The sequence below is a fragment of the Peromyscus eremicus genome, chromosome 13, assembly GCF_949786415.1.
Source record: "Peromyscus eremicus chromosome 13, PerEre_H2_v1, whole genome shotgun sequence".
NCBI lineage: Eukaryota > Metazoa > Chordata > Mammalia > Rodentia > Cricetidae > Peromyscus > Peromyscus eremicus.
In genome coordinates this window covers 37,489,070-37,498,002 of record NC_081429.1, presented here as the reverse complement: position 1 = coordinate 37,498,002, position 8,933 = coordinate 37,489,070, and positions in this window count along the sequence as shown.

Genomic DNA, 8,933 nt, shown 5'->3' with positions numbered 1-8,933 from the left:
GAAGTACACATGGATGGATAGGGCACAGAGAGAAAGCCACTGGGAACACACATTATGACCAAAAGCAACCGGGGGTGGGGGTGGGGAGGGCAGTTACTACTTCTTAGAGGTTCGAGGCCATGATCAAGGGATGCCCAGAGAGGAACCTTGAGGATGGACCGTGGAAGAACACTGCCTACTGCCTTGCTTTCCATAGCTTGCTCAGCTTACATTTAAATACAACCTATGCTTACCTGCCCGGGGGTACCACCTACAGTGGGCTGAGCCCTCCCACATCAATCATGAGTCTAAAAAAAGCCCCCACAAACTTGCCTACAGGTCCATCTGATGGAAGCAATGCTTCCCAGGTGTGAAGTCGACCAAAAAAAAAAACCTAACCAGCACCAGTGAGGGCAATGGGATTTGCGCCTGGACAAGTCATGCTCTGACCTCTGCACTCTGGGGGCCTTTGCACCGTTCCTTGGATCCCATTCCCATTGACCCTGAATGCCCTGCTATGAAGAACTTTCCCAGTGGAAAGCCCTGGCTGGCTAGGCAGGAGATAACCTTCTACTCTGCTTCCATTGCTGGATGTTAGAAGAGCTATCGGTTACTGAGCTCTCATGTGTGACAGGTATTTTGCCTACAGGTATGTGGATTCCCACTGAAATTTTAGTAACTGGGTACACGGCTTAGCAGTAGAAACCTTATCAGGTATGAGGCCCTGGGCTCCATCTTTTGCAGTAGGAAAAAAACAAAAACAAAAACGTATCAGCCCTACAAGTAGGTAGAAAAACCCAAGGCACAGAATGTGAAGAGTGTAGCCATACTCACACAGCTCGGGAATACCGGGGGACAGGGTCAAACCCAAGCACGTGGCACTTCCTGTCAATCCCGTGAAAAGGCAATGTGCTATTTCTCCCTGACCTGTGTGCCTCAAGGGTTCCTTTAAGGACCTTTGCAACAGGAAAGAGTTTGGTTGCTGGTGCTGGTTAGGACCCTGCAGCCTGACCCAAGTCCCTCCATCGAGAGGGTTCAAAGCAGAAGGCCAACAGAGGAGCTGCCTGGCCAGAACCACTCAAGGAACATGAGAGGCTCATTAAGAACCTTTCGCCTAAAATATTCACTCAGCCCTCGAAAGGACCCCAACTCAGAAACTGGGACCTGCCACTGTCAGCAGCTAGCTTGGAGAACAGTATCCAAGTTTCTGTGAGGTCCAGGACTGCTCCTTGGCCACGGGGCTTGCTCAGGGAAAGATCAGGGCTGAGCTTGGTTCCAGTTCCTTGTTCTGGCCAAATGAACCTGAGAGCCAATGTCCTCACTAGAAGGAAAGGCTGAGTCTGCCTCCACACCCCACACCAACACATTCAATGAATAGACGTGTAATTATTTTCTAAATAAGCCCCACTTAACTGTGTAATAGCAACTGGAAGCACTTGGTGGGAAACCAACTTCTGCATAATGTACAGCGAGGCCCTCAGCTAATAAAGCGAGGTCAGCTCCTGGGGCTTGTGAGGGCTCTGGGCCACAGATGTGCGACTTCGTGGATGCAACATCTGCAGCTCTTTCCAAAAAGAACGTGTGAACCCACATGCCCTGGGCACAAAGCCTGCTTCCTCCAGACCCTGTCTTGACTGGCCCTACTGAGGCTGCATAGCTAACCAGTTCTTGGCCCCAGGAGAACTAGGCAGAGTCCTTGAACAGTGAGGAGAGACACAGCCCACACGAGTCCAGTCCCCACCATGCTCTTCCCAGGAGATCCAGGCCCGTCCCATCTGGATTCATGGGATCCTCGTAAGCCAAGGAGCTCTCATGTGTTGGCCAGGCCAACATTTTCTCAGTGCCTGGGTCTTTTAATTGTACTATATGAGTCTCACTACTTTACAGACAGGGAAACTGAGGCTCAGAGCAGAAGCTGTCTTAACGAGTACTGCCCATCTGGTAAATGATGGAGCTGGGATTCGAGCCCAGAACTGCCTAGTACCAAAGTTCACACACCTGCCTCACAACCAGGCACCTCTCCATGCAGCCGACTCCCTGGACACTTTCCACAGCCTCCTTCCAGACCTTTCTTCTGACTGGTGCCACCAAGTCCTCTCGCCTGCTGCTGCCAGCAAACCCCCAGCCTGGCCAATGCCCACCCTGGAGGATGAAGGACTGCTACTGCAGCCTCAGGCAGGACATGGCATTCCAGGATGCTCCCTCTGCCTGTGTGCTCCTTCCCCCTGGAGAAAGACAGAAAGGCCGGTGGTAGGGATAGGGCCGGGGCATTATAAGGAGGAGGGGAAGATGAATGTTCTGCTGGTCTTATAGAAGCTCAAGGAAAGCCATCCACACCTCCCTTGATCGCTAGGCCCTGTTCCCCGGGAGGGCAGCCACACTCCAGGACGTCACCATGTGCCAGGGCGCTGCCCAGGGCACTAAGACACTCTACCCTCAAGTTCTCTGAAAATCCCTTTCTCCATCCATGGGGAAATGGAGATCCACTGGGTTGAGACCCTTCTCTCAAAACCTTTCAGCAGAAGCACCTCCTGAGTCCTCTTGATGTCATCCAGGAGAGTCTAACTGCATCCTTCCTGCAGGACACCCCACTCACCAGCATCCTCAGCCCGGATAGGAACTTGGCCAACACCCTCATCTTACAGGCAGAAGCAGCCCATCTAACTACTGGAACATCCCCTGTACAGCATACTCCATGGTCCTCCATCCAGAGGCAGACATCTCACGGCACCCAGTCCATAGGCCACCCAAAACTCTCACCTTCTCCACAAAGTGACCCTGGGTACCTAGTCCCTCCCATCATTTCCCTCAGCCTCAGCCTGCCCTCTGCTTGACAGGCCTCCTGGGGACTAACTGTCTAGAACAGAGAGAGAGGGCAGGCAAGCCACATCTGGCCGCCCGCCCGTCTGAAGCCCCTTCCCCCAGCCAGCCATGGCTCTCAGAAACCTCAGCCCTGGATGACTTCCTCGCCCTCCTGACCCCTGTGCATACCTCCCACAGCCCTGCAGAGTCCCTCTGAGAAAGGGGTCTCCTCTTACCCAACTCCCTGCGGCATCAAGCCCTCTCCCATCCCCCTTCCTGGGAGCCTCTGCCCATCACTGCTTCTAGCCTTAACCACCACCCCCCAGCGTGGTCCCCAGACCTGTCTGCAGATCCCCATGCCCGCAGCACACATCTTCTCAAAGGAGAGACAGGGCAAGACAGGGAAACCCTGATGAGAACGGGAGACTGTGAAGGAAAGGTCTAGAAGAGGCAAACGTGACAGAAACAGAATTCCCACCAGATCGGCTTCTCTGGGTTTAAGATTCCAGACGACTATTCTGTTTCCCTAGTTCCCCATCTCCCACCCGTGGCCCGGGGACTGACCACTCCTCCTCAGGCTCTTGCACCGAACGACTGAGGGGATTGACGATTCCCACTCACTGTTTACAGGAGCAAAACATTCTCTTAAAAAGAAACAAACTTTCTGATTCTGCTCACAGTGCCTGCATCAATGGTGGGCTGAGGGAAAAGGAAGATGGATTAAAGGACCCAGAGAGGCAGAACCCAGGGCCTGCCGCTCCAAGTCTATTCTGTGCCCGCTCCCTTCATCCCAATCTCCACCCCACCCCACCCCCCAAGGCTCTTCCTTCGCTGAAGGATAGCGGTAGGACCTCAGCGCTAAAGCAACAAGAACCTACCCAGAGCATGCAGGACAGGCAAATCCACGTCATCTTCACAGGGTCCCGTTCCTGCGCTGCGGGCCAAGTGGGGGCCTGCCAAGGGCCCCCTGAGCTTGTAGTGCCCACCAAGCAGGCAGAAGGAGTGAGGAGTCCTAAGCGGCTGGTTCAGCCAGCATCTGGGCCTCCACTCCCCTCCCACACCCCCCTCCTCCACACTCCTCCCCTTGTCCCAGCCTCCTCGCTCTTCTCTCCTCCCAGACTCCGTGGCTGGCTGGGGGGTAAGAAGCTCAGCTTAGCAGGGGGCTTGAGACGCGGATAGGGCCAGGAGGTGGGTGTCTGCCCAAGGCAGGGCTCTATGAAGCCACACCCTCCCCAAGCACAGCACCCCTGGAAGCCATGGAGGACCCCCCCTTTCCTCTCCCTGATCTGGGGTCTTGCAGCCTAAGATCTGCTCCAAATTGCAGACCGGTGCAGGGACCCCACTCCAGAACCTTCCAGGACATCAGTGGACAGACAGACAGATTCTGATGGCACAGTCTGCACACCCCAGGGCTGCTGGGCTTCTCCCCAAGATCCCTGGCCTTGGAACACACACTCATTTGAACACATGCAGCTAAGACAGACCCTGCTGCGGCAGGCAAGCTCCCCAGAACAGGACAGGCCTTGACACAGGAGAAGCGGGTGATGGGGAGGCAGGGCCCTGCCCCCAGGCTGTGGATTTCATCCCATTTTTTTTTTTCTGATTTCTTCCTCCCCTTTCTTTCTTTCTTTCCTCCAACATCTGTCCCAGCCCTTCCTGCCCTCTGAAAGGGAGCCGGCTGCAGACTCCTGCAAGAGAGTCTGTTTTTCTTGACTGTACCCTGGGCCAACATTTGGTTTGCATTTTCCCACTTCCTTCTTCTCCTCCTCCTCCCCCTCCTCCTCCTTCTCCTCCTCCCCTCCTCCCCCTCCTCTTCTTCCTTTCCTCCACGCGTGAGCTCAGCTCTCCCCTTCCCACCCTTTCCCATGCCGTGTCTTTACCACAGTGCCCCATCGTTGTCGTCGTCCCCCCGCCCCCAGCCCTCCCTGCTGCCTCGCGGGACAGAGACTGGGAAGAAGACAGTGTTCAGGTCCAAATATGTTCCCAGGAAGCCCTGCAGGGAGTCCAACCGAATCTGCCCCAGGCCCCTAATGTCTGGAGCTACCCCCCCCCAAAAAAAAAAAAAAAAAAAAAAAAAAAAACAATAAACCATTTCCCTCCTGAGCTCTGGCCTGGTTGGACTAAGTGAGGGGTGGGTGGAGGCTGTGAATAACTCTCTAGAGCTGTCCAGGGACAGACAGGGGCTCGGCCAACACCCTCTGTGGATGCACAAACATCAGGAAGCAGTCCAACTTACAAACACACACAAGGCCAAGGACAGGGCCCCGCCCAGAGTAGGCACTTGGAGACCATTTGCCTGGACTGAGTCATTCAGCAAGAAAGTCAGTCCTTTGGCCTGGGCTCCGATGCACACGTATGGGCCACGTGGACAAAGGATTCCATCATATCCCCTGCCTTTCTTCTACCTGTCCAGGATCATGCTTTGACACTGTTTATCAACGCCACATATGGCACAACCCCAGAGTCATGGGGATTGTGCAGCTAAGTATGCAGGCTCCCAGCCCAGCCAAGCTATTCACCTAGAAACCCAGGAAGGAGAGGAACACACTCCCTCTTCACTGAGAAAAGTCTACCTGGCCAGATGCTCAGGTTTTGAACTACATGAAGGATTGACTAGCACTGTTTGATGAGTGAGGGAGCAGAGGACATGGAAGAGGGGTGTCTAATTCTGGTCCTTCCTAGAGCAAGTGCCTAAGTGATAGGGTGAGGGTAGGGAGCCTGAGTCCCCCCTATATCCTTCTCTAGGCCCTTCTGTAGAGCTGTGGAGCTGGGAGAGGCGGCTCTCATCCCCTGCCATGATCTCAATGCCTGCCTGCATCCCCAAGCCCAGGTTCCCCACGTCCAAACCTGCCTGCTAGAAACCAGCTAACAGAGGCCCTGGTTTTCCATGTAGCCATGAGGATCTACAAACGGTCACCGCATACAAACCCTCCGCCCCTCCTCTCTTGGATGGAGCTAGCATACAGCGGAGTTCTCTGAGTACCTTGAGCACTTGCTCTGCCCAGGCCCCATCACCAGCTCTCCTGGATCTATCTTCTTCTCCCAGGCCTCTGGAGATATTCAAGGGCTCCCCTGCCTGTTCCCAGGGCTCTTGGCTGCTGTCACAGAAGACATGCTTCCCAGCTGCTGTCTGGGAAGTTGAAAAAAAAATCACCTCGGAAATCAGGCCAAAGACACAGTAACAGCGACACAAACTTGTCTAACCTCCACGCACCCTGAAGGGACTCTCCAGTCTCCTTTCCTAGGACCAAAACCAGCAAAGGGTCCCCTCAGGGGAACCAAACTCTCCTATCCCTCTTTGCCAGGCCTCCTGGTGGGCTCCCCTGTACGTTAACCCTTCCCTGTAATGGAGTACTTTCTACTACTGAATGACTATCTCCCTGTTGACTGTTCAATGCCAGCCTGTTACTTTCAGCCCTTCAGAGCTGGCTGTGTCCTCCCTGAGCTAGACGTGGGAGAGCTTCCTGGACAAAGATGTGCTCTCTGTCTGTATCCCTTGAGCCAAGTATACAGACAATGATGAGATGGTTCAGCAAGTCCCATGAGTTGTCCTCTGACCTCCATACACACACACACACACACACACACACACACACACACACACACAGTGGCATATGTGTGTGTGCATACCCAAAGAGACACACACGATAGATAGATAGACAGACAGACAGATAGACACACACACACACACACACACACACACACACACACACAGTGACATATGTGTGTGTGCATACCCAAAGAGACACACACGATAGACAGACAGACACACACACACACAGTGACATATGCTTGTGTGCATACCCAAAGAGACACACACAATAGATAGACAGACAGACAGATAAATAGATAGATAGATAGATAGATAGATAGATAGATAGATAGATAGACACATACACACAGTGACGTATGCATGTGTGCATACCCAAAGAGACACACACAATAGATAGACAGACAGACAGACAGATAGACACACACACAGTGACGTATGCATGTGTGCATACCCAAAGAGACACACACGATAGATAGATGATAGATAGATAGATAGGTTGGTAGGTAGGTAGATAGGTAGATAAACACACACACAAACACACAGATGTAATTTTTGGTTTTTGAGACAAGGTCTCACTATTGGAGCCCTGGGTGGCTTGGAACTCACTATATAGAAAAAAAAAAAAAACCTCAAACTCAGAGATCTACCTGCCTCTGCCTCCTGAGCGCTGGGATTAAAGGCATGTGTCATCATGCTGTGTTAAATGAAATTTACAAAACTAAAATTTTAAAAAGAACCTGGCATGGTGGTGCGTACCTTTAATCTCATCACTTAAGAGGCACAGGCAGGTGGGTCTCTCTAAGTTTGAGGCCAGCCTGGTCTATAAAATGAGATAATGAGTTGCAGGATAAGTCAATCAATCAGCCAGCCAACAGGCCTAACATATTTTCTTATTTATTTATTTATTTATTTATTTATTTATTTATTTATTTATTGGGGGGGGTTCGAGCCAGGGTTTCTCTGTGTAGCTTTGCACCTTTCCTGGAACTCGCTTTGGAGACCAGGCTGGCCTCGAACTCACAGAGATCCTCCTGCCTCTGCCGCCCGAGTGCTGGGATTAAAGGCGTGTGCCACCACCGCCCGGCACATTTTCTTATTATTAGCATCTCCCACCCTCTCCTAAACCCTCCATTCTCTCCCCTTGCATAGATGTGGGCGGCCCTACCTGCTACTTTTGCCCAAGCTTGCAATGCCCACCCATCATCAGGACCCTGGATTTCTTCCTACTGTCAGCTATGGCCACTGATCTGAGTTCCAGCAGGCTGCAGACTCACTAGAGGCTTCTCTCATCTTGGGAGTCCCATACTGTGCCTGGGGCCTGGATGTGTTACACACAGCAAACACCAGGTACACACCGGTGAGCTGGCTGGGCTCCCTGTGGGTGACTCCAAAAGCCTATGAGCCCAACCACACCCTGTGCCACCCTGCGTCCCCAACAGGCAGCCTTTAGTGGTTTCATTCCAGCCCTCCTTCTATAGCAAAGACCTCTGGGTTCCTCCCTCTAGCCCCCTGCTCTGCGACCAGCTGAAGAAACAGGCTTAGCTGTTGACTCTGGGCCAGTGGTGGCTTCCAGACACCCAGGGGGGATCCATGGGCCTGGGAATGAGCTAATGGAATTAAAATTGGCTGCCTCCATTCTTCCTCTGCTCCTCAGTTTCCTTGCCTGCAAAATGGTCAGGCTGATGGTCCCTAATGCCCACCCTCCACCCCCAGCTCTATTTCCTGCCTTGCTAAAGCTTCCTAGAGCAAGGTCCACCCAATCCATTCCTCCCCTCACCCCACCTGAAGCATGTCCCTCAAAAATCTCTGCTAGTGTCTCACCCAGTTCTAATTCCGGCACTGAGCCACCCCCTGTCCTCAACCACCATCCCCTGTCCCCACCTGCCACAGAATCTGAAGGTCACAGAGCTTCGGAGATTTTTCAAGCTCAGCTGGTCTGAGTGTCACAGGAAGAAACTTCAGGGCCTGAGGGAGGGTAGGGAGGCAAGCAGAAACGCAGTTGTGGGGCTCAGGCTATTGCTTCGGAGGCCTGCCTCCACACGGGCTACTCCTCAGCTCTTCGGATGAATCTCACTAATGAAGTCCCCAATCTACATTTTTATGTAAGAACTGACTACAAAAGATGAAAACTATAAATTTTAAAGTATTAAATATAAATATAAATATTTATGTACACACACACACACACACACACACACACACACACACACACACAACTTGGAAGAACAAACTAAGGATCTCCCAGAATGACTTGAACTCTGGGACGTCTCACCTCACCTCAGGTCCTGTTGAGCAGATAACTAAGTGCACTGTGCTCAAGGGCAGTGGAGTGATCTCCCAGGAAGCATTAGGAGCACAGCTCATGGTCCTCTGACTCCCAAACTCCAGATTTCCCAGGTCCCCCTGTTTCTCCTAAGCATCCTGCTCAACAGACACCACAGGCCAAAGGTAGCCCTCGGTTTTTCCCCTGCATTGAGCACTCCTACCCTGACGCTGGACACCCCAAGCCTACCTCTAAGCCAGAGGAGGATGCAGAAGCCTGGAACACCCAGCTGTAGATCCCCACAGCACTCAGCTGCTGGATACATACCCCTCCTCC